The sequence below is a fragment of the Panthera uncia genome (genome assembly GCF_023721935.1).
Source record: "Panthera uncia isolate 11264 chromosome B3 unlocalized genomic scaffold, Puncia_PCG_1.0 HiC_scaffold_1, whole genome shotgun sequence".
Classification (NCBI taxonomy): domain Eukaryota; kingdom Metazoa; phylum Chordata; class Mammalia; order Carnivora; family Felidae; genus Panthera; species Panthera uncia.
This window is the reverse complement of record NW_026057582.1, coordinates 15,147,102-15,170,637: the sequence shown is the minus strand read 5'-3', so window position 1 is coordinate 15,170,637 and position 23,536 is coordinate 15,147,102. Positions and strand designations below refer to the sequence as shown.

The 23,536-nt window shown below is 42.5% G+C and overlaps 1 protein-coding gene across 8 annotated transcripts in view; it reads left to right on the top strand.

The window, feature by feature from the left end:
- Nucleotides 1-23,536, top strand: part of GPR65 (G protein-coupled receptor 65) — a 129,242-nt gene that overhangs the window by 29,533 nt on the left and 76,173 nt on the right. The window contains exon 3 of one of the 8 annotated variants that reach the window (XR_007453635.1): nucleotides 9,139-9,240. The exons of the other annotated variants lie outside the window; for them this stretch is intronic. The gene's annotated coding sequence lies outside the window, so the exon portion shown is untranslated. The remainder of the gene's footprint in view (nucleotides 1-9,138; nucleotides 9,241-23,536) is intronic. 8 annotated transcript variants of the gene reach the window in all.

Genomic DNA, 23,536 nt, shown 5'->3' with positions numbered 1-23,536 from the left:
AAGTGTGATATCTGTGTTCAAAGGGACTGTGGGAAAGGAAGACCTACTTACTTCATTGTAACACTTGCCCAGTCTTCCTCGGATTAAAGGATTGCCAAGGCAAAGCAGGGTCTGAGATAAGCGGAGATTGTCCTTCTTGCTCTACAAATCTTGTTCTGACCCCTAAAAGGACTACTATTAAGGGTGTTCTCACTAGTAATCAGAATTGTTTGTTGAGTGAATAAATGATAAGTTAGTTAATGGAGTGAACTAAGAATGGTACAATTTCATACTTTGTCCTAGCCCTAGAGTTCAGTATCTGAAACCCTTGTAACGATTTGGATTTTGGTTGAAAATTTTCAAGATTATATGGGAAAGTAAGTTTGAAGAGAGAGAGTGTCCTTTTTAGAAAGCCTTAATTAACATTTTTTACATTTGTTAAAGTAAAACAGATACAGATATTATCAATGACATATTATTCATCTTAAATCCATAAAAACAGGTCGTGTCATGTTGATTTCCATCTATCATTCCTTACTTATAGTAATTTTTTTTTTCAACGTTTTTTTTATTTTTGGGACAGAGAGAGACAGAGCATGAACGGGGGAGGGGCAGAGAGAGAGGGAGACACAGAATCGGAAACAGGCTCCAGGCTCCGAGCCATCAGCCCAGAGCCTGACGCGGGGCTCGAACTCACGGACCGCGAGATCGTGACCTGGCTGAAGTCGGACGCTTAACCGACTGCGCCACCCAGGCGCCCCTCATTCCTTACTTATAAGAAATTTTATGATGTTCATTCCCCAAATCTTTGGTAAGATGTTAGAAAATTGACTTGATCCGGGCGCCTGGGTGGCTTGGTTAGTTAAGCGTCCGACTTCGGCTCAGGTCATGATCTCACGGTCCGTGAGTTCGAGCCCCGCGTCGGGCTCTGTGCTGACAGCTCAGAGCCTGGAGCCTGTTTCAGATTCTGTGTCTCCCTCTCTCTCTGCCCCTCCCCTGTTCATGCTCTGTCTCTCTCTGTCTCAAAAATAAATAAATGTTAAAAAAAATTAAAAAAAAAAAAAAAGTTGACTTGATCGTATTGCAGACTATTCAATGACATGAGTCTGTTCGTTGATTCAGTGCTAAATATATATGTATATTTATATATAATTTATATATTAATTGCTACCTTTTCTTTAAATGAATTTAATTGCAACTCCCAGCCCAGATACCACCAAGCTATAGGAAATTCCATCTCAGTCATTACTGGGCTGTCCTCCTCTTTCAGGTTCATACCAGAATCAGGGAGGTTCACACCATGCTAAGAAAATAGAGGAGTGGTGTTCGATTTCCAGTCTCTAACAAATCACCACGGATGTTACCTAAGCTGTCATGTTACCAGTGTAACCTCACTGGCTCTTTGCTGCCTCCCTGACTATCCTGGGGCACAGGGCTCATTGACAAGACTGAGTAGAAACCGTCTGACATTCCCTTCAAAATCCATTAGTTCTTGGCTTCAGGAGTGGGCCATGCACCTGAGTTAAGCCAATCAAAGCAGCCCAATGCCCTGGACCAACGATTCAGTGGGTTCAGTGGTGGGCATGTGACCTAACCTGCTCGTAATGCTAGGATAACGGCTCTGGCTTTTGCTCTGGATGATGTGCTAGGCAGTTAAGGTACTGGAATCTCATGGCCATTTTGTGGTTATGAAATATCCATCACGTGGAAGAAAAGAAGAACTCAGGGAATTGCAGAGCACTGGACCTGGGTCCTATGATGTGATGAGCCTCTGCACACTACAGTTACATGAACCAAATAAACCTCCTTGTTCTTTAAATCAATCTGAGTCAGGGTTTTTTCCTTCTTAGAACCGCAAAGGGTCTTACTGGAATGTGGAACGTGGAAGTGAGGGTGCTGTAAGATTGTTGAATAAGCGGGGCTGAAGATGTATAATGGAGAGGGCAATGAGGACATGTCTAGCTGGTGAAGTTACTGGCCATTGTTATTAAATGGTAGCAAAATAATCATTTAAACTGTTTCCTGTTGCAACCTGAGACTCAGAAAATGTCTACCAAGGCTCTCACATCAGGGAATTACCAAAAAAAAAAAAAAAAAATCAAGACATTGGAGTCTTTGAGCTTCTTTTTACAGGCTTCAATAAAGTTCTGCAAGAGAAAGGTAAAATAATTCAATTTTTGTAAGACCTTTCCTGATATATTTTCAAATCTAATAAATGCTGCTGCCTCGAGGGGCCCGTTCACTAAAGCGATGTGTTTTCACACTTCAGAAAAAGGGTGAATTTTAGCTAGAAAAAGGAAGTCAGTATTATCTGTGAGTCACTAGTGAGCAGAGTGTCAAAAGCTAGACATTATGGAGAAAGAAACGAATTTTGAAACTCCTCAGGCTTCCTTTTCATATCAAGAACCAAACTAGATGACTTACACTTGGAGTCTCCTATAAGGGAAGTGAGAGCAAGTTATGATATAAACGAAGCTCTTATTATGCAAAAAAATAGAAAAACCTGGCATCCTGACCCCACTGGCCCTGGGGATGAGACAAGGAAAAATTAGAATAAATATGTCAGAGACAAATGTTCAACCTCACAACCTGAGGAGCAGTGGGAACTTCCAGAGTTGGTGAGAGGGAAGAGTCAATGCTAGCAATCTGCTTTCCCCACAGACATCTGCAAGCCTCTGGGAGAAATCCCATATTCATTATGAAGCATATCAGTGTAATACCCAAATAGAGATTAGCATACAGTTGTGCTGGTTGAGCACTGCACAAGAAATCCATGTCTGAGGGGCACCGTTCATTTCACAGACATTGTGGATTTATACATTTATTATGGCAGCTTTGGAGCATTGGCAGCGAAGTATTCTAACAGAATCAGCATGACTGGAAGAAAAGTGTCTTAAGGAAGATGCATTTTTTTCTGATTGGCATAGAATGCCATATGAGCAGCTTAACCTGGCCTCACCCCTGCCATCACAAGGTCATGTAAGCCTCTTCCACTCCAGAGCCATCATGGGAGGAGCTAGGGTACGTGGAACTTACCTGTAAAACTGAGTGTTTACCCCAAAGTAGCTGAGTTAAACCAGTTAGACAGTTTATGCAGGAAGGGGTCGAGATATTTTTAATTCACAAGCAGAATAACTTTTTGTACCCTGCTACTCAGCAGGTTGGTGTCACAGAAGGAAGAAGAGACCAGTGAGGCAAAATAAAGCTGCTTTTTTGTGTGTGCACAATTGGGTTTTAGTGTGACCATTGCCTCTCAGATGTCAAAGCTTTGACTGGAGGTGGCCTGCTGGAACAGAGAGAAAGAAGCATACTTTTCTTCTAAAAAATCCTGTCTGCCTATGACCTACCTATGAGCCAGGTTGATTGTACGTCCCATCACTAGAGCAATGATTCTCAAACTTTAATGTTTATAAGAATCATCTGGGAATCTTGGTTCAAAAGATCTTTGTTCAATAATTCTGAGGCAGACACTGAGACACTGCATTTCTAGCAAATTCCCAGGTGATGCTGATGCTGCCAGGCCCTGGGTCCAGGTGTTGAGTTGCACAGTTTTAGAGACTAGAGTCACAGTTCTCAGACTTTTGCATGCAATAGAGTGATGTGGAAGACTTGTTAAAATGGAATGCTGTGTTGCTACAACATTGTGATTTATAATAAGACATCCATAGCTGGTCTTTGACGGGGTTTCTGACACAGAGCTCCTGAAACCCTTGGGATTTCCTAAGTGATAAAGTCCTAGGGGCATCTCTGTTTCTAATATTTGGTCTTTGACTCCATCCCTGACATACAGCTCCTGAAAGTCTTATAATTCCTAAGTCATAAGACTGTCTTGCTTTAATGAGATGATTGGGTGGGCTCGTGGATGGGGCATAGATGAGACTGGTCACTGGAGAGAACAAGACATGATTAGAAGTTTAGAATCTTCAGGGGCGCCTGGGTGGCTCAGTCGGTTAGCGTCCGACTCTTGGTTTCGGCTCAGATCACGATCTCAAGGTTCGTGGGTTTGAGCCCCGCACTGAGCTCTGTGCTGATGATGCAGAGTCTGCTTGGGATTCTCTCTCCCCCTCTCTGTCTCTGCCCCTCCTCTGCTCAGTCTCCATATCTCTCTGTCGCTCTCTCTCTTGCTCGCTCAAAACCAAATATTTTTTTAAGTTAGAGTTTTAAGCCTCACCCCCATTCTCTTGAGAAAAGAAAAGGGTTAAAAATGGAGTTCATGATTGATCATACTCTACCTGAGGAAAACCCCTTAAAAATCCCCAAAGTTGAGTTGAGGGAGCTTCCAGGTTGGCAAACACATTCACCCTGCAAGGATAGCACACCCAACTCCGCAGGGATGGAAGCTCCTGCACCTGGGACCTTCCCAGACCTTACCCAATGAATCTCTTCACCTGGCTGTCCATCTGTATCTTTTATCACCTCCTTTAATAAACTGGTCCATGTAAGTGTTTCCCAGAGTTCTGTGAGCAGCTCTAGCAGATGAATGGAACCCGAGGAGGGATTATGGGAGCCTGCTTTGTAGTCAGATCAGACAGAAGTTGTGGGTAACCTGAAACCTACCACTTGCAATTGGCATCTGAAGTGGGTGGAAGCAGTCGTGGAGAACTGAGTCCTCAACCAGTGGGATCCGACCCTGTCTCCAGGTAGACAGCATCAGAATTGCGTTACATCGCGGGACACCAAGCTCGTGCCACAGAATTGTTTGTTGTGGAGAAAAATTCCCACACGTGTGGTGACCAGAAGTGTCAGAAGTGGAGTGTTTTGTGTGAGTAGTAAAAAAAGGCACGCAAAACACATACTGTAGGGAAAAACTGGGTAGGGTTTTCCTTCACACCCCCATTCCCAGAGCTTCTGATCCCGTAGGGGTGGGGTGGGGCATTTCTGACAAGTTCCCCAGGAACTGATGTAGGCGGGCCATACTTCTGAGAACTCCTGCTCTAATATAATGCAGCCGTATCCCAGGCCCTTCTTTATCAATTACCCCTCCCCAGAAAAAAGGTACAACCTCTCCCACAGTAATACAACTGGCATACAGTCCATAGGCAAGGGGTATATTTGTGGGTCCCTTCCTGTCTCGAGTTCAGTCCTAACCTGTGGCTGCTAAGAGGCAGAAATCATCAAGACTCAAAAACCATGACCGAAAAGGTTTCTGGCTATGGTCTCCAACTAGCGGAATTGACAAGAAGCAATTAGACTGAAAGCTGTCAGATTAAGGAAGCTAGACAGTCTTTCCCCTCTCTGGTCTCATGGCATGGTGGTGAGGACACATGTGGGTTCTTTGCCATGCCTTAGCTAGTGGTGTTCACCTGTATCCCCTCCACTAGGTCAAAAGCTGTTTGAGAGCAGAAACCATGTTTTATTCACCTCTGTGTGTCCTTCAAACCAATGCTTAGGTCCCTTCCTGGAAAAGAGCATAGAGCTCTATACATTCTAGATGTAGCAGGAATCATATTTAGAAGATATTAAAGTGATTACACTTTCCATTCCCATATAAGTGATGTTCTCTCAATGCCCTTCCATCATTAAAGCCCAGTTTATTGCCCAGGAAAAAGGAAGGAGTTGTCCAAAAGTCATAGTTCATGAAAGAAAATACTACTCTGTGATGTCTCACTGGACAGAAAGATGAAGCAGATATACCGTCTGATTCTAGAAGAAAGCCATAGGGTACAGAAAGCTAGAGCAAGAGAGAGGACATGTCCCTGACATCACACCTGGAGAGGTCAATGAAAAAAGTCAGAAACAGAGAGGGTTTCTGCTCCATAGTCTTTTTGGGGACCAGGGAGGGGACCATCTTCAGGGAACTCCCACACCAAAATGGGAAAACAGCAAGAAACGGGAAAATAGACATGGGGCATACCATGCTTATGCAAAAAAAGATACCTGGGGATTGGTAGACTCATGGGGCAGGGGCAAGGAGGGTATTTAAGCATTCTCACATGCTCCTAGAGGTGGGAGGGTACGGAAGAGTGAGGAGGGCCAATGGGTCTACCATGGATCACCACGGGGGAAATGTGATCTCTGTGGCAGAAGGTGCAGGTGGATAACCTAGACCCAGGACAGGATGGAGCAGACTGCTAAGATCTAGAAGATCTGCAGATAGAGTGAGGACACAGGTTAGGGGGAACACTAGACCCCTACTAGGTCAGATCATGAGTCATGTTGACTATCAGGAAGATGCCAGATGGACAGGCAGGACACCTTCTCAAAGGCCAGAGAGGACCAGAGAGCAGCCAGCACCAGGACCAGCAGGTAGACATCACCCCCTTCCCCCTCTGCAGAGAGGACAGGTAAGCTTTCCTTTCCTCCCAAGAGCCATCTTATGGGAGGTGCCATTCTGTGGGATATCTAAAAGGAGTCCTAAAGGCAACAGGAGTCTTGTTGGATTTGACTGTTTATCCAAAAGATACTAAACAAGTCTTTAAGAGATTGCATAAGCCAGCAGAGACTGAAATACCTTGTACAAATTTTAAGTGTTTTTCCCCACCATCAGTGGGAATGGAGTTTCCAGGGCAGGAGAATAAGTTTCTTTCCCACATGCAAATGTAGTCTGTAAAAATGTGACCTCACAACTCAACAAATGTTTGGCAAATTGTGTAGGATTATGCTGGTACACTCATTTTTTACATAAGGCTAGCTTACTTAAGCTAAAGTTTCATCCACTGGGAAACAACAGCAGAAAACCGAGCTACTGTGAAGAGCCTAGAAACAATATCCTGGTCATTGGGTGCTGGAAGGATGGGTGGGTGGATAATAAGGAGGATTAAACACTCTTCAAAAGTGTCCTTCCTCTTTTCTCCAAAGCTCATCTGTTTCTCTGGCATTCATTTGATGAAAATGAATTCAGTCTCTTCCAAGGAAGATACACATAAAGACAGAATGCTAATAATCACAACACCTATAACCACATCTTGCTTATAGTAGGCACTGAATATGTATTTGGTCATTTGATGTGATTAGATTTGAAGAGAGATATGAAAAGCACGTGCTGTGCTTGGTTGATTGAATTGAAGGGGGTAGGGCGACATGGGATCTCTTAGGAATATCAATGTGGCTAACAAGGGCTGGGTATAGTCTTTCTCTGCAGTAGCCTTGATTGGACCGAGAACAGGTCGGCCCCTCTACTATCCTGAAAGTGCTGGAACAAGTCTTAACTTCCTTCCTAGTTCTACCTGAGTTAGAAGATTGGCCACTGTTTCTCCTCCTCCATATTTCGTTCTAGAAAGGCATTTGAAGAACATCTACTACATGTTTCTTCTATTATAGATAAGGAATCTGAGCCCAGCGAGGTAAAATAAATTACCAAAGATCCCACAATTTCTCCACGACAGAGATTGGAATAAGGTTCACATCTCCCAGGTCAAGAGTTTTTCCTCTACTGCAGGCCCGTGACAAATCAGACCGTCTGAAGGGGGAAAAAAGATTATTGGTCTAGAGAAGAAAAGTCCAGGGGCAATTTCAGGTATGGCTGAATTCAGATGCTCAGCTCATGTTGCCAGGAGCACATTTTTTGCCATCTTCCTGTTCTGCCTTTTGTATTTTAGAAGATTTTATATCATGTCAAAGATGGTTCCTGGAACCTCCAGACTTAGGCTCCACAGCTTAGAAAATCCAGTGGGAAGAGAGTCTCTTTCCTGATACTTTTGGCAAAAATCATGATTCTGGTTCCCCTGACTTTGTTCCTCACTTTAAAGCAGTCGTTACGGTTAGTGGTATACAGTTCTCAACTCTCATAGACCATGCCTGCTCCTGGAGTGTAGGGCGGTCACATCTTAATTTTGGAGACCGAAAGAGGAAGAGAAGGTGGCTTCTCAAAGGAAAGTCAGAATGCGGTTATCTAGAGAGGGAGGGAGGAGAGTCTGTTTCTGAGACTGCTCCTTCTAGACTGTGTGGTCCAGATACACCTGTGACATCAGACACACACCTTGCATTATTCTCGATTGAAAGGGATATAGGTTTATCCAATTTGGGTTTTTTTTTTATTTTTTTAATGTTTATTTTTTTATTTTTGAGAGAGAGAGAACATGAGCCGGGGAGGCTCCTCTCTCGGGAGAGAGAGGGAGACACAGAATCCGAAGCAGGCTCCAGGCTCCGAGCTGTCAGCACAGAGCCCGATGCGGGGCTCGAACCCACAAACTGTGAGATGGTGACCTGAGCCGAAGTCGGACGCTCAACCGACTGAGCCACGCAGGCGCCCCAGTTTATTTAATTTCTGAAAGGGGAGAAATTGGACTCCTCCGCATCAAGGACAGATACTTTCCACAATGTGCATCCTGAAAGGTAATGTCGGGAAGGGCCAGAGACAAAGACGCCGCTGGAGCTGCAGGGGCAAAAGCAGGGGCTGGTTCCCAAACCTGGAGGCCCAGAGGGCTGTCTGCAGAGTGTGGCTGGCCTGAAGCTGTGACCTTTATTAAGGATACAGGCTCCAAATAGCAGCTGGGGGAAGGGACAGATACCCAAACCTTTCTCTCCTCCCCTCCTTCCAGTTTTCTGCAGGAGCTCCCTATTCAACAAACTGAACTGCTAGGAAGCCAGAGGTGAGGAATTGTGTTGCTGTGGCTCATGAGGTCAGCCTCTGGAGCACAAAGCTGGGTGGAGAAGGATGTCTGGATGAGGAACAGACAAGTATTCCATTTCTCAGTTATAGTCACACTCTCCTCACGGGCTAAATCAGGGAAATATCCATGAGATGTCTGAACGTAGGCCCACGTCTAAATTCCTGTACTGCAACGTTGCCTGCCAAACATCTATAATAAAAATCAATCGAGGCACACGGGGTTGTGAGCAAACGTGACAGCAGCACCCATGCTGTCCACTGGGGCTTTTTGTTGGTTTGGGGTTAGAGTTTTTGTTCCTTTATTTACTAGTTCTGTGAAACCTTGAGCAAACCAGATAACCTCTCGGAGGCTGAGTTTCCTCATTTTTAATATGGAGATAACATTTCCCCTACCCATCTAATGGTATTTACTATTCAGTACAAATGAAAAACTGGATATGAAAGTGTTTGGTGAATAATAAAGCACTAATTTTATACTGATCATTTAAACCTTCGTGCGTGAGCCTAAGAGATAGATTAGTATGCTTTATTTATGGCTATGAATTCTTACATCAAGAAAAGTTCCAAAGCCCATTTAACTCTTTTCCATCTGTGGCATTTTTTACCAGGTGAATGTTGAAATGAATTAATGATAAATTAACCTCCCATTGACTCCAGGCTGGCTGTAAGGAGATGATTTACTGTAAAAGTTCAAGTTTTCTGCTTGACAAGTGAGTCACTGTGCTTATTATATGTTTATGAGTAGGCAAATGCACACAACGTCCCCATGTGTCCCAGTGAGTTGTGAAAGTCCTGTAAAAGCGGCACATTAGCCATGGATCTTCCTGCTGTGTCTCTCCTGGAGTTTGCTGAGAATGTTTTCCATAATATAGCTGAGCTTATCACAACTCATTTCTGCACTGCTGGCTCCTAGGTTGCCTAGATTTCTGACCCCCAGATTGGAAGCTGTGGTTTGATAAAAACTACTTTAGAGAAAATGGCCGCCACTTCCCTCATTGCCTCTCACCCCCTCCTTCTCTTCACTGCCCCGCCCCACCCAGCCCTGCCAATCCCTTTGTAAATATTCTGGTTTCTGAACCTCTTTTGATCAGATTCCCTTATTGTCCCAGTTTCTTGAGAACTCATCAGTGATAGCCTCCGTGAGAACAATGAAAGTGGACCATGTGCTGAGGACTCTACATCCAATATTTTAATTCCCCCCACAGGATGTGCAAAGTAGATGTTTTTATCTCCATTGTACACAAAAGGACTGAAGTTTGGAGAAGCTAAAAGCAGAACAAGATTTCAACTCAAATATCTGAGTCCCAAAACCGTGACTCTGACCACCATACTAGATAGACTTTGTTTCCGTTTTGTTCGAGCAGGGTTTTTTGGTTTTTTGGGGTTTTTTTGTCTTTCTCTATCTTACAGTAAATCTGATTGATCCCCATTGAATCAAGATGCAGGGGAGTTTTGTCCCTCTAATTTCATGGGACGTGTGTGTGCACATTACAGATACATGGGGCAGATACTTGACTGCCACTCTCTCCTGAGGACCCCATGTTAACAGCAGAGCAGGGACCGACCATATTGAATTGCTGTTCTCTGAGAGTCACTATGAAGTCTAAATTCTAATTATTATGATACCACATAAAGCTCAAGGCCATCAGTGAGGTGAATGGTCAAGAGACAGCATGATCAGTTTTGCAACCACTCTTGTGATAAAAATATCACAACGGATTTTTGAAATATAAAAACTAAGAATGCTAAATGGTTTGCAAGTTACTTTTATTGAAGTATAGTTGACACACAGTGTTACCTTGGTTTCGGATGTGATTCAATAAGGCTATATGTTATACTACGCTTACGACAAACGTAGCTGCCATCTGCCACCATACAACGCTACCACAATACCATTAACTATACTCCATGTGCTGTACCTTTCATCCTTGTGACTTATTCACTCCATAACTGGAAGCCTGTGTCCTCCCCCACTCCCTTTCACCCATTTTTCCCATTCCCTCCACCCTTTTCCCTCTGACAACTATCGGTTTGTTCTATTTATGTATCCGTTCTGCTGTTTTTTTTTTTAATATCGGTTGTGTTTTTTAAATTCCACGTATAAGTGAAATCATGTGGCATTTGTCATTCTGACTTACTGCACATAGTCTATATATGCAGTTTAGTCTATTCATCCTACGTGATAGCTATAAGAGGTTAAGCCCAGCGATATAAAATTTACCCCTGGCAAAGTTCTCAATCAATTTCATGCTGTTCTATTCCATTTCATTTACTTCTTAAGTACTTTGGAGAAGCATGTGAGGGGAAGAAAAGTACACCCATCTTTTTAAATGATATCATAAGGGATAGTAAACAACTTAATAGAGAGAAAGGAAAAACACTTGATTCGTTCATTCTTTCAACATTTTTGTCAAGTGCCTAATTTTTGCTAGGTGCTTGGAGTATGGGAAGCTTATAGTCTAATAGGGGATCCACGGATACACAATACCACATAGTGAGTATTACAGCAAGGGCTAAGAAGGGTCAGTGGGCATGACCAATACTAGCTCAATTTTACAGCATCCAGGAAAACGTCCAAGAACATTTGCTGCCTCCTCTGAGATCTAACAGCTGAGTAGGCATTAATCAACTGGTAGAGGGTATTTCAGGCTAAGGGGCAGCAGATAGAAAGGCCTGGCTCCATTTTAAGGAAATGAAAGTAGTTCAGTGTTGTCGTAGCCTGACCGTGAAGAAGGAAGTGGCAAAAGATAAAGCATGGAAAGAAGCAGAAGTTAAATCTTAGAGAGTGTCGTAGTTAAGATAAATAATTTGGGGGCGCCTGGGTGGCACAGTCGGTTAAGCGTCCGACTTCAGCCAGGTCACGATCTCGCGGTCCGTGAGTTCGAGCCCCGCATCAGGCTCTGGGCTGATGGCTCGGAGCCTGGAGCCTGTTTCCGATTCTGTGTCTCCCTCTCTCTCTGCCCCTCCCCCGTTCATGCTCTGTCTCTCTCTGTCCCAAAAATAAATAAAAAACGTTGAAAAAAAAAAATTAAAAAAAAAAAAAAAAAGATAAATAATTTGGACTTTTATGGTAAGGTCAATAAGCAGCCATTAAAAAGTTTTAAGCTAGAATGACATGATCAAATTTGTGCTTTAGGAAATTATTCTTGTCTGAGCGACCAAGAGGACACTGGTGTGGGTTGGTGAACTAGTGAAGTGACATTGACCTTCATCTCTGAGGAGTCTGAGTCCTTGTTTACCTTGCCTTTGTTTGCCCATAGTTGTTACAATACAACTATGTGTAAACTCTTCATAAAGCAAACTCATATTCAGATTAAATATCAATTCAAGTAAAGGACACATTTCTGTCACCCAAGAATGGAAGATGTCTGTTATAATCCACCTGCTCCAAAAGGTTGGCTGATCTCCTTGGTCTCTGCTCCTGGCAAGTTAGGCATGTAAGAGTAGCATTAGCTAGGTCAGAGGGAGCCTGTACAAGCCTCTGTCTCTGCCACATGACCACTCTGTTCTTGGGCCCATTGTCCAGCACAGAGGCAAATCAATGAGACAGATTGGCTGACCTACTCAGCACGAGTCAGCCGTTCCCTCTGGCTGTTGAGACACCCCTTTGAAGTAGGTGTTTTCTGTGGGCAATTATATCTGCATGCTTTGTGCACACTCCTATGGGCCAATCTGTATACCTCTTCCCAGACTTTCTCGTCCCTAGTTTTCTAGTCCTGTCCCTTCCAGACTCTAGGTGAGTCATCCGTACGAAATGGATAACCAAGGGATACTGCTCATCAGTTTCCCACTGGGTTAGAATTGAGCAGTCAGTCACACCTAGTGGCAGCCTGCTTGTTAACAAATCCTCATATTAGCTCTCCTTATATCCCTTCTGTTTTCTCCATGTCCTTCACTACTGATCTCTGGGATTGGAATCAGCCCTTTGCGTTAAGCTGTGCTTATAAGGAAGCCCAGGTTAAAATACTTGGTATAAGGAATGGCCCTAACAGTCAACTACTAGTGGTCTAGTGCCCTGCACTGGGTGCGTGGAAGCTGGTTGAATATTCATCCCAGGCTATAAAATTTTAACTATAAAATCATACTAGTGACAGCTATAAAGAAAGGGCCCCAATGTTACAGATGTATTTTCCCCTTCTCACTAGAGTGAAGTTCAATGGCTACAAACTGAGACAAATCCCTATGTTGTCCTGCACTTCTGAGCATCTGGTAGGAAAGCTGTATTTGAAGAGCTATGGATGATCAGGTAGATAGTTCAATAGAAGCTGTGAGTGACCAGGTACATTAGCAGCCTGTGGAATCTTTCAATATTTCTGTTTTCTTATAATTTGGTGAGTGATGGCATTTTTCACCTTCATCGGTTCCATGTTCTGAATCAGTGAAACACTACCTTAATGTCTACAATCGAATAGCCTGGGGTGCTTTAAAAATTGATGCATGGATTCCATCATTTAAATCAGAATCTCTAAAAGTTGAGCCCAGATGTATCTTAAAAGCTTCTCACATGGTTGGGCAGCCAGAGTTGATTGTGGCACTTCCAGACCAACAGAAAGAGGAAGGGAGAAAGGAACTTGCATGCACTGAGCAAGCACTATTATTGGCATCTTCCCTCTCTTTTTATATATATGTCGTTTCAATAATGATGTTATGGGAACATGTAATCAGAATTCTTCTTGGAAGAATATTCCATCAGTTTGGTGGAAACACTTCGTTACGTATTTGATACTTGGGGTATAAGGGGAGTCCTCCCAAGGACAATGTCAAAACAAAGTAGTTTCCAAAATTGCATGCATATATCGAGGAGAAATTAGATGGCCTTTGAGGGGCTGGAGAAGAGAATGAAGAGGGATAAAAAACAAGGAAGGATAAAGTAATCTGTGAGCATCCAAGTCTTCCATGGACTGAATTCCTGATGCTTGGGGGAAGGACATCTTGTTAACACAGAGTAAATACTAAGGTTTCTGCCATGGTGACAGAGTCAGCATGAAAGCAGGAGCTGGAGGGTCAGGGGTGTCTCTGCTGAGGTCTAGGTCTCAACCATGGTTAATAGCTAATACTCATTAAGAGTAATTCAAACATGCAGGAATTGGAAACAGACGTTGAAAGACACTGTCGCATTGTGACATACTTAAGAGAATCTGCTGATGTCAAAGGTCACCTTGGTGATGGGTTCACAGCATGAGCTACGTTTATCAGACCCCCACAGAGAGCCATTGTGACCCAAAATGCCCCTCCTGGAGTGTTAAGCTCCTGGAGAGTCATCATGAACCAGCACTTTCCAAAGAGTATTATCTGGAAGTTGAGTTCTAAGGGTATTAAATGAAAAGAATTAACAGGGGTTCCATGGCCAAAGAGGTTTTGCAAATGGACTAAATAAAAGGACCTCCAAAGCCTTTAGTACGCCAAATGGGCAAAATGACACTCCAAGAGGGAGGCATAGGCTGTAGCTCTCCATGTGTGTTCTCATGAAATGTCTCAGAGACCCAAACTCCCTGACAGTCATTTGGGATGTGCCACTACAGATCTATATATGAATGACTGAGGTTTTTGCAAGAAATTACCAGACACAAATAAGGACACACACTAACACATTTTAAATTTGCCTTGTTTTTCAATCAAAAACAAAAGTAAGTTGTTTTCCCTTTCAATATCTTTTTCTAAAGACAAGCCTCTTTCAAAACAAGCTGTTAGCCTGCCAGAGGCATTGTGTGTTCCGTGGATGTTTATCCCACAATGGCTGTACATGATGTAATGACTCCACAGGATTTATTTCACTGTCTCCTCGAAACTCAAATTCCCTGTTGAGAGTTGTAGTAATATATGTGAGAACAGTAGGGGGTCCAAAAGTAAAGAATTCATCCTGCTGAATTTCTCCCATTGTACATTCACGATGTGATTTCATAAGTTGAATGCAAACCGAGAAGCAGTTAACATTTAATAGCAGGAGGTTAGAAATAAATTGTGCTTCTGGATCAAGTTACCTTTACTGAAGTGGAAAGCATGTGATGGATGTAGGAATGGGATGGGAGGCAGGCGACCTGAATTCTAGTCCTAGTGAAACGACACTCTTGCTATGAAACTTTGGCCAAATCCTGAGTTTGTCTCATCTGTGAAGTGAGGGTTCCATGAGGCTGGAGGTCTCTTCCAGATTGAATCTAGGTGTACCTGGAAAACTGCATCTAATAAACATAAGCCATTCCAAAGTTACTAGAGAAAACTTTGGAACTCAGAACCTGCCAAAAGGGCCCTTCTTAGGAAAGATCCTTTCTTAAGAAAGAGACTCTGGAATTTTTACATCCGTGATTCTCAGAGGGCCTGGGGATAAGGGTGGGGGGTGCTCAGTTTGAGAAAGCTTCAGTCATTCTTGGGGCTCTTTCATTCACCCCTACTGGAGGTTATATGATGCTGGAAAAATGGTGAAGGATCCAGGCCCTGAGGCTCCACGTGATATTGCTGTCCAGCTCTGGCCCTTCACTTGAGTGTCCAGCTTTGATGCTCATGTGCTCCATGGTGGCCAGGCTGTCACCCTCTGTGCCTGCTCAGTCCTCTCCAACATGGTTGAAACTGTCTCTGACTTAAAGTTTGCCACATTCTCAGGGCACCTGGGTGGCTCGGTCCGTTAAGCATCCATCTTTTGGTTTCAGCTCAGGTTATAATCTCACAGTTCGTGAGTTCAAGCCCCACATTGGGCTTTGTACTGACAGTGAGGAGACTGCTTAGGGATTCTCTCTCTCCTTCTCTCTCTGCCCCTCCTCAGCTCCTGCTCTCTCTGTCTCTCTCTCTCAAAATAAATAAACTTAAAAAAAAAATTTTAAGTTTGCCACATTCTTGTCCTCTGCCTGTTACTTCCTCGTGGCCTACTAGAGATCTCACGATAGAGCAAAGGTTTTTCTGGGGGCTGTGAAGAGCTCAGCCCTTATAAGTCCAGCAACCTTTGTCCCATGGCCCAAGAATAATGAGTATACCTTTTCTTAGAAGTAGTAAGACAACAATATGATTGGATCTTCATATGCTTTCATACTACATTAACAATAATTCATCTAACTTGGTCCTTCAAATAAAATTTCTGATGTCTGAATTAGAAGGTTGGAGTGGTCAGAATGTATATAATTTGAATAGAGTTCTCCCAGGTGATTCTAGCATTCTCTCCTTCATCTCAATTCTGCCCTCTGCCCTCCTCCCCACTTGTTCTCTCTCTCTCTCAAAAAAAAAAAAAAATTAAAAATTGTTTTCAACAATCCTTTGATGGTGTTGTATTGAAATTGGTATCATGGGACAAACTTTGTGTATGATGTAGGATAAAACAAATTAATAATTATGGCCTCTTCTAATTCTATCATTACCTGTGTTCTAGAGAAAAGGGATTCTTAGTATGGAAAAAGGAAGAGACAGATGTAAATTAGAAGAAATTACATAACAATTCATTTGTCCTAAATTTGAATTGAATTAATTTATATTGACATAATTCAAATTTATACTTAAGAATATATATGTATGTATATTCAAGAAACCTTCATTTCAAGATCACAGTCTGGGTGTACATGATGTCAGTGGGTTGCTCCTAGATGTGGCCATTGAAAATTTCTGGAAACAAAAACCTAACCCAGTAGCACTGAGCATCCTTAATGCCCAGAATACAATTTGAACTAAGGGCTTCTTAGAGATGTGACTTATTTCAGGACTGTGTCAAGAAATACACAAGATGATCCTGGAACATGTTGTTACCCTATAAGGGTCATGTTAAAAGGAACCAAGTTGAAGTGTCTCCCCAAGGCAAGAAATGGGACAGTTTGAGTTTTAATGAAGATATTGGCTACAATAGACTGCTACTCTATCAAATATATTTAACTTTACACATTTATAGTTATTCTTATCAAATAATAGGTCATATTTGGAGAAGGATTTGGGAGACCAACTCATTATCTTGAAAACTAATAGAAGAAAGAATCACGCATTCATCTGGTCTTTTCTACACGGATTTTATCTCCATCGCTGTCTGAGAAGGCGACCACAAGGAAACCTTGGCAGCCGTGTGAGGGAGATGGCCAACTCACCATCACGTCTGAATCCCTGAAAAACTATGCCAGTCAAGCTGCAGACCTAAACTCCCTTCGTAGGAGAGGAACACATTTTTATTTAAGCCACCCAATTTTAGGCGTCTATTTGTTTACCATCTTCCCTAATCAACAGAGAAATCAGTACTTAAAAGTGAGTGCTGTAACAAGCACCTAAAATGTACGGTATTAGCTTGACATTCAGACAGAAGGAAGAAAATGGATATCAAAAGCTGGAAAGCTGGGGCATCTGGCTGGCTCAGTTGAGCATGTGACTCTTGATTTCGGCTCGGGTCATGATCCCAGGGTCATGAGATCAAGCCCCGTGTTAGACTCCGTGCTGAGAATGGAGTGTGCTTAAGATTCTCTCTTTCTCCCTCTGCCCCTCTCCCCTGTTCACATTCTCTCTCCCTTAAAAAACAAAACAAAAAACAAAAGCAAAAAAAAAAAAAAAAGCTGGAAAGCTAGAGCCCTGTGTTATCCATGGGGAAAAATAAATAAAATTATCATCTATGATAATTTGGAAGGCAGACCAAGAGCCAAGAGTCTATTAAGTCTGTAGCTCAACAGAAAGCAGTTAGAAAGAGAAATAATATTAGTGTTTGTTGGCTGCTGTTTTTTACTTTTAGCAAAGTATTACAAGAAGGAGATGAACTCGGGCAAGAATTGACTAGTTGGCCAGCTAAAGTGGAATGGGGTAAAAAAGACTTTCAAAATTCAGGGCTTCTGAGGGCTGGGAAAACTGACGGTTTCTGGACCTCAAATATTATAAGATAAGATTTGAAGAAAAAGAAAGAAAGAAAGAAAGAAAGAAAGAAAGAAAGAAAGAAAGAGAAAAAAGAAAAGAAAGAAGGGAAGAGAAAGAAAGAAGGGGAAAGAAAGAAAGAAAGAAAGAAAGAAAGAAAGAAAGAAAGAAAAGGAAAGAAAAACAAGACACAACCCCTGTGGCAAAGATATTACCAAGGATGTTGCCTTGCTACTCAAGCCTATTTCAGACATCAATGTAGATTCCATGAGGACAAGGAGGGCTTTAGGGCAAGTCTATAAAAGAATTGGAGGCTTATTTACTACCACATTAAACTGACTGGAAATAAGTCAGAAACCTGTCAAGTTTTTGAGCAAATTCTATTGCTCAGAAACCACAAGCTTATGTCTATAATATTACTCTCATGCACCAGTAGAAAGTGGGTTTTCAAAGGCACACAACTCTTAATAACATACTCTACAATATCCACTCCATACACAGAGATGAGGAAAATGGACAAGAATATTCTCCAGGAAGGCAGAGCCCAGGGCCACTGAGAACAATGGACAAGAAAGTTCCTTGTAGGGGACCAACCCAAAGTCTATGAAGACATTTTCTTTTAGGGGTTGAGGGTCTTTCCATTACCTCCTCAACAGGATTCCATCATTGCTGTGCACCAGGGACTGCTTTAGGAATGTTTATTGAGGTTATCCTGTCCTCTTTACATAGTGGGTGGGCAGATGGAGCATAGGTAACTTGTCTTTTAGTTTGAAGGGTCCTGGACCTTGAGGAATCATATACGGACCTGAAGGAGATGTCTGAGCATCTCCTAGAGATCCTAGACTTTGAATTAGATGCAACAACTAGATGAAATTGTGGGTTTTCTCCCGTAGTGAGTATGGATGTTTTATGCAAAGAATTATGCTGGCCATAGGGGCTAATAGCAGAGATTGCTCGCTACAAAAGAGATTGCCTGCAGGGCACCTGGATGGCTCAGTCGGTTGAGTGTCTAACTTCAGTTCAGGTCATGACCTCATGGTTCGTGGTTTCGAGCCCCATGTCGGGCTTTGTGCTGACAGTGCAGAGAGCCTGCTTTGGATTCTTTGTCTTTCTTTCTCTGCCCCTCCCCCTCTGCTTGTGCTCATTCTCTCTCTCTCTCTCTCTCTCTCTCTCTCCCTCTCTCTCTCAAAAATAAACATTAAAATTTTTGAAAGAAAATAGTGATTGCCTGCAAAAATCCATTCTCTCCTTCTTTCTGGGCACACAGCTAGTAGACTTCATTTCTCAGCATCCCCTGCAGAGAAGTGACTAAGTTATCTTTCATGGAATGTAATTGAAATGACATATGCCACTTCCCAGCATGACTCATAAAAGCCCATCACACCTGTCCCTCTATGCTTTTTTTTTTTCACTGCTGGTTGACTGATGTGGCAAGGCTTTAGATGATCCCCAGGTGTCATGTGTTGAAGTTGGCAGAAGCATCATCAATTTGGGTCCTTAATGACTGTGGAAGAAAGCTGACATCAACTTGAATGCTATCACAATGGCTTTTTGTTTTCTAAGCCACTGAAATTTGGGGGGTTATTTTAATTGCAGTTTAGCATACTCCAACACAATGTGTCAAAAAGCAGCAATGTCTATCTTGCACATTTAGTCAACTTTTCAGAGGAAGGCTATGGTTGATCCATTGAATCCAAGACCTCTATTACACTGTCCTTCACCCCATCCCATCAAGGGATCCCATGAGCAGATTACATTGTATGGTCTCCTCTTCTTCCTTATGACTCTTAATGTACTCTTAACCCCTCTCCTTAACCCCTCCTCTCCCTCCCCCATCACCCCTCTCTGCCCTCTCTCTCTCTCTGCTTACACCCAACTCTGCTGACATCCAACTCTACCTCCTCCCATGCTCACATACTAAATTTATGACCGCTGACGTAACTCAAGTCCAGTGCTGCCCAGCAATCCTATCACGTTTCCGTAGTCCATTCACCAGATCAGTCTATTGCAGAGCTATTTCATATTTTCTTTTCTCTCCACAAACCCCAGTTCCTTCACCCTCCTCCTCATTCTCAGCTGATGAGTGTGAATTCTATTTCAACAAGAAAATTGAAGCCATGAGGGGAGAATTTCCATTAGTTCCCACCACCGCCTCGACTGCCTACCTGCATCTGTTCCCATGTAATTTGCCTTCCTTCCTGGGTGAATTGTCTGTGCTCCTTTCTAAAGCCAAAACCTCCATCTGTGCACTGGGCACCATCTCCTCTCATCTCCTCAGCTCTTTCCCTTCTCTCCTGCATCTTCAGAATTTCCCTCCACACTGGATCTTTCCCATCAACATACAGAACATACTGCAATAAATCTCATTTTAAAAAAGCAAAAAAACTTAACTCCACACCCTCCTTCAACTACTATCTCCTTTATTTGATGGTTTTTATAGGTATGTCCCATGAGGAAAAAAAAAAAAAACCTCTGTATTTACTCTCTTCTCTAATTTCATTCTCCCTTGAATCCACTCCAGGCAGGCTTTCTTCCTCACTATGTCAAAGAAACAGCTCATACCAAGATAACCAACAAGCTTCATGTTGCCAAACTCAATGCTCAATTATTAATCTTCATCTTATTCAACCAGAATCTGATATGGTGTGTTACTGCTTTTTGAAATACTTACTCTCTTGGCTTCTAAGGAGCCCTCTCTCTTGATTGATTGCCTTCTTTACTAGTCACTTCTTCATCTTCCCAGTGTCTAAATTTTGGAGTGCCTTGGGCGTAGTATCTTCTGTTTCCTCTTTCCTATCTACACTCATTCTCTAGGTGATTTTGTTGTTTCATAGCTTTTAATACCATATCTATACAGACAGATCCCAAGTTTCTATTTCTAAACCAGACTTCTCTCTATAACCCCAGGCTTGTACATCCAACTGCTTTTCTGACATCTCCACTTGGGTGTTAAAACCAACTTTCCCAAAAATCAAACTCCTGATTATTCTTAAGCCTGCTCAATAAAAGTAACTCCATTTTTCAGTTTCTTAAGTCAAAACCTTCATCATCCTTGACTATTCTCTTTCCCTAACACCCTACATCCAGTGCAACAGCACATCCTCTTGCCTCTACCTCAAACTATATCCAGAAGTCAACCCCTTCTCACAACCTCCATCACCATCATCTCTCACCTGGATTACTGCAACAGTAGCCTATGATCAAAATTGTTCATTCCCTCCCAATGTCTATCCCCCCACTTCTGTACTGGTAGAATTTTTATCTGGGTTCCTGGTCTTCCAGATGTGGATTTTCTAATCTATCTTAGAGTTAGGTGTAGCCAAGGGGATGTAAACAAAAATGTCTATGGAATTTCTGGGACCCTTTCTAAGAGAGAGCTAGAAGATACCCTTTGTAGCTCCCACTTTATCTTGTCCTCATCCTGCTTCCTGTTACACAGATGACTCCTTAGCCTGCAGAGAAGCGCTCTTATGTTTAGTCATTTCTATCTGCATTCATGCCCCAGGTGAGTCCTTAGAGCAATGAGTTTGAATGTTTTCCAGTTGCTGAGGACTTGGTAAATAAAACTACCATCTACCTCTAGATTCAAACCTCTGGACTTAGGAGTGAGAGAGAAACCACCTTCAATTTAAAGCCACTGTAACCTGGGTAACATTGTCGCTGCAAAACTTCATCCAAACCAGTATGTCTTCTGATTTCCCCCCCACTTCTTCTCTTGTTCCTTTATAAACTATTCTCTCCCCAGCATCAGCCAGAGCAGTTCTAACTTTAGAACCCCCAAGTTAGTTCATGCTACTCTTGTGGTCACAGCCCTCCAGTGGCTTCCTGTGCTACCCCCATCAAGGCCTGATTAATGGCCTTCCTAGACCTGTCTGCACCTACGTGTTCTGCCTGCCCACCTCCCTGCCTTGCTTCTCCTCTGCCCTTGTCTCTTCCATTCTTCCCCCAATTTCATCCATTCCAGATGCAGTGGCCACTCGCTGACTCTCAAACACACCCCTACTGCAGGGCTGAGTATTTCTTTTTTTTTTCCTTGGGAGACTCTTACCCCTGTTAGCTTGTGGTTCACATTCTCTCTCCTCAAGACTGTACTCAGATGTTACCTTATCATGGTGGTCTTTTTGTACTCCCTGACCTAAACTATCACCAGCAAAGCCAGGACATTTCCCATAAAAATTGGGATTTTTCACTTCTTTAGAAAGTGCAACTGCTCTAACAGTAAAATATTGGGCCCAGTTCTCACAGGACAACAATGGACTTGAGCCAGGGATAGCAACAAGATAGAGCTTAGGGAAGCTTTAGTTGTTGTTCTATATAATTTCCATCAGTAACTTTCTCCCCACTCCTTGATGTGATAAATGGATGTTGTGTTTATTTCATTTAAACTGCTGTGCAGACTTAGCTTCAAGCACTACCATCCCCATCCCCATCCCATTCCCATCTGCAGATAGATAGCCATCCTTCTAAATAAAAAGTCTAAAGGTGTTTCTGGCTAGAAACTGGGTAGCATAGGCATCTATACTTCATGGTCCCCCCCCCCCCCCGCCTCACCACCCGCCTCAACTCCCTGGTGTCATACATTCCCCCGCTTCATTAATTCATAATTCTGTCAGGTTCCTCCAGGTATATGGTTAGCAAATAATGGCTTAGAGTATCTTTGTTCTCTATATGGGAAAACTCAAAAGATTAAGAGGACATTTGAGACCCAAAGGAATGACTCTTCAATAATAGAATCCCAGGCATCAAGAGGCAGTCACTCCACATGGTAATTTTCTATACCTGTTTTTTGTTGTTGTTTTGTTTTATTTTGTTTTTTGAGAGACAGAGAGAGGGGGGCAGAAAGGGAGAGAGAGAATCCCAAGCAGACTCCGTGCTGTCAGCCGAGAGCCTGACACAGGACTAGATCTCACAAACCATGAGATCATGACCTGAGCAAAAATCAAGAGCAGGACACTTAACCGACTGAGCCACCCAGGCCCCCCTCTATACCTGCTATTCTTAAGGCTGAACTCCATCTATCAGATTATTTTACAAAGCCATATGGCTCATTCCTGGAGACTTTGTTGATTTGCTTCAGAATTCAAGTCTTTTTTTCTTTTTAAATGTCAATACAGGCCAACCAGTCTTTGAACATATGCAGAGATTATTGCAAACAGATTAATCTTTCCCAGGAAGGGATCTAGTTTTGCACAAAGGAACTACTACTTTAAACAGCTAAAAGGTGAATTACATTATTGAGCTGGCAAGTGCTATATTTAAAAGTTACAAAAGACAATTACTAGTTCACATGAAACTCAAATTCCTCAAAGTGAATAACCTGTAAAAGGTACATGTAGAGCTCTGCAATGCCTGTTACATATTTATGTGAAGTTCTTATTGAAGAACAGTGTTGGTGTTTCCATGTTAACTTTACCGCATCTTTATAAATGCTCTCCAAGCCAAATTCTTAGGGAATGGTAATAAAAACTTCTTTGAATGGAGCTCATGGGCTTATCTTTTTAGCAGTTTGCTCAGGATTAAGAATTATTATAAAATAATTTCTTTCATTCATTCATTCATTCATTCAGCAAAGTCACGCAATAATTATTTATCTAGCAATGCCAGTCACTGTTCTAGGCACTAAATTCAGAGCAGTGAGCAGAAGAGAAAAGTCCCCACTCTCATAGAGATTACAATTGTATTGGTACAAGGAGTGAGGGGAGAGAGACATAAACAAGTAAATGTGTAAGACGTCAGGCTACAAAAAGTGCCAGCAAAGCAGGCAGGGATGGAGTTTTATTCACATTTGCAATACCAGCATCCCATGCTCTGAAAGAGCTTAAGAGGGTGAATGCATTAATGATTTCGTATGATAAACTCTACCTGCAAAATCTCTGAGCAGACATAACATTTGCTCTAGAGCCATAGAATGGGGTAGGGTGGGAGCATGCATACTTTTAGTTCCATTTCCCACAAACTGGGATCTTGTGTCCTAGCTATAGATGGTTCCCAAAAGGAAAAGCCTTGGAAGACAGTCTTTGTTTTGGCCTCTGTCTGCAACTCCCTGTATACTGAGCATGGGCTTCACAGAAACTTTACCTCTTCTAGATGCTGAGATTTTTGTAAAGTTGAGAAATTTCCCAGTTTGATATTCTGCATTGTCTAAAGCAAATTAGACCTCTACTTAGAACAAAGCCTACCTTGTTGGGAAAGGAGTGTGCAAGTTAG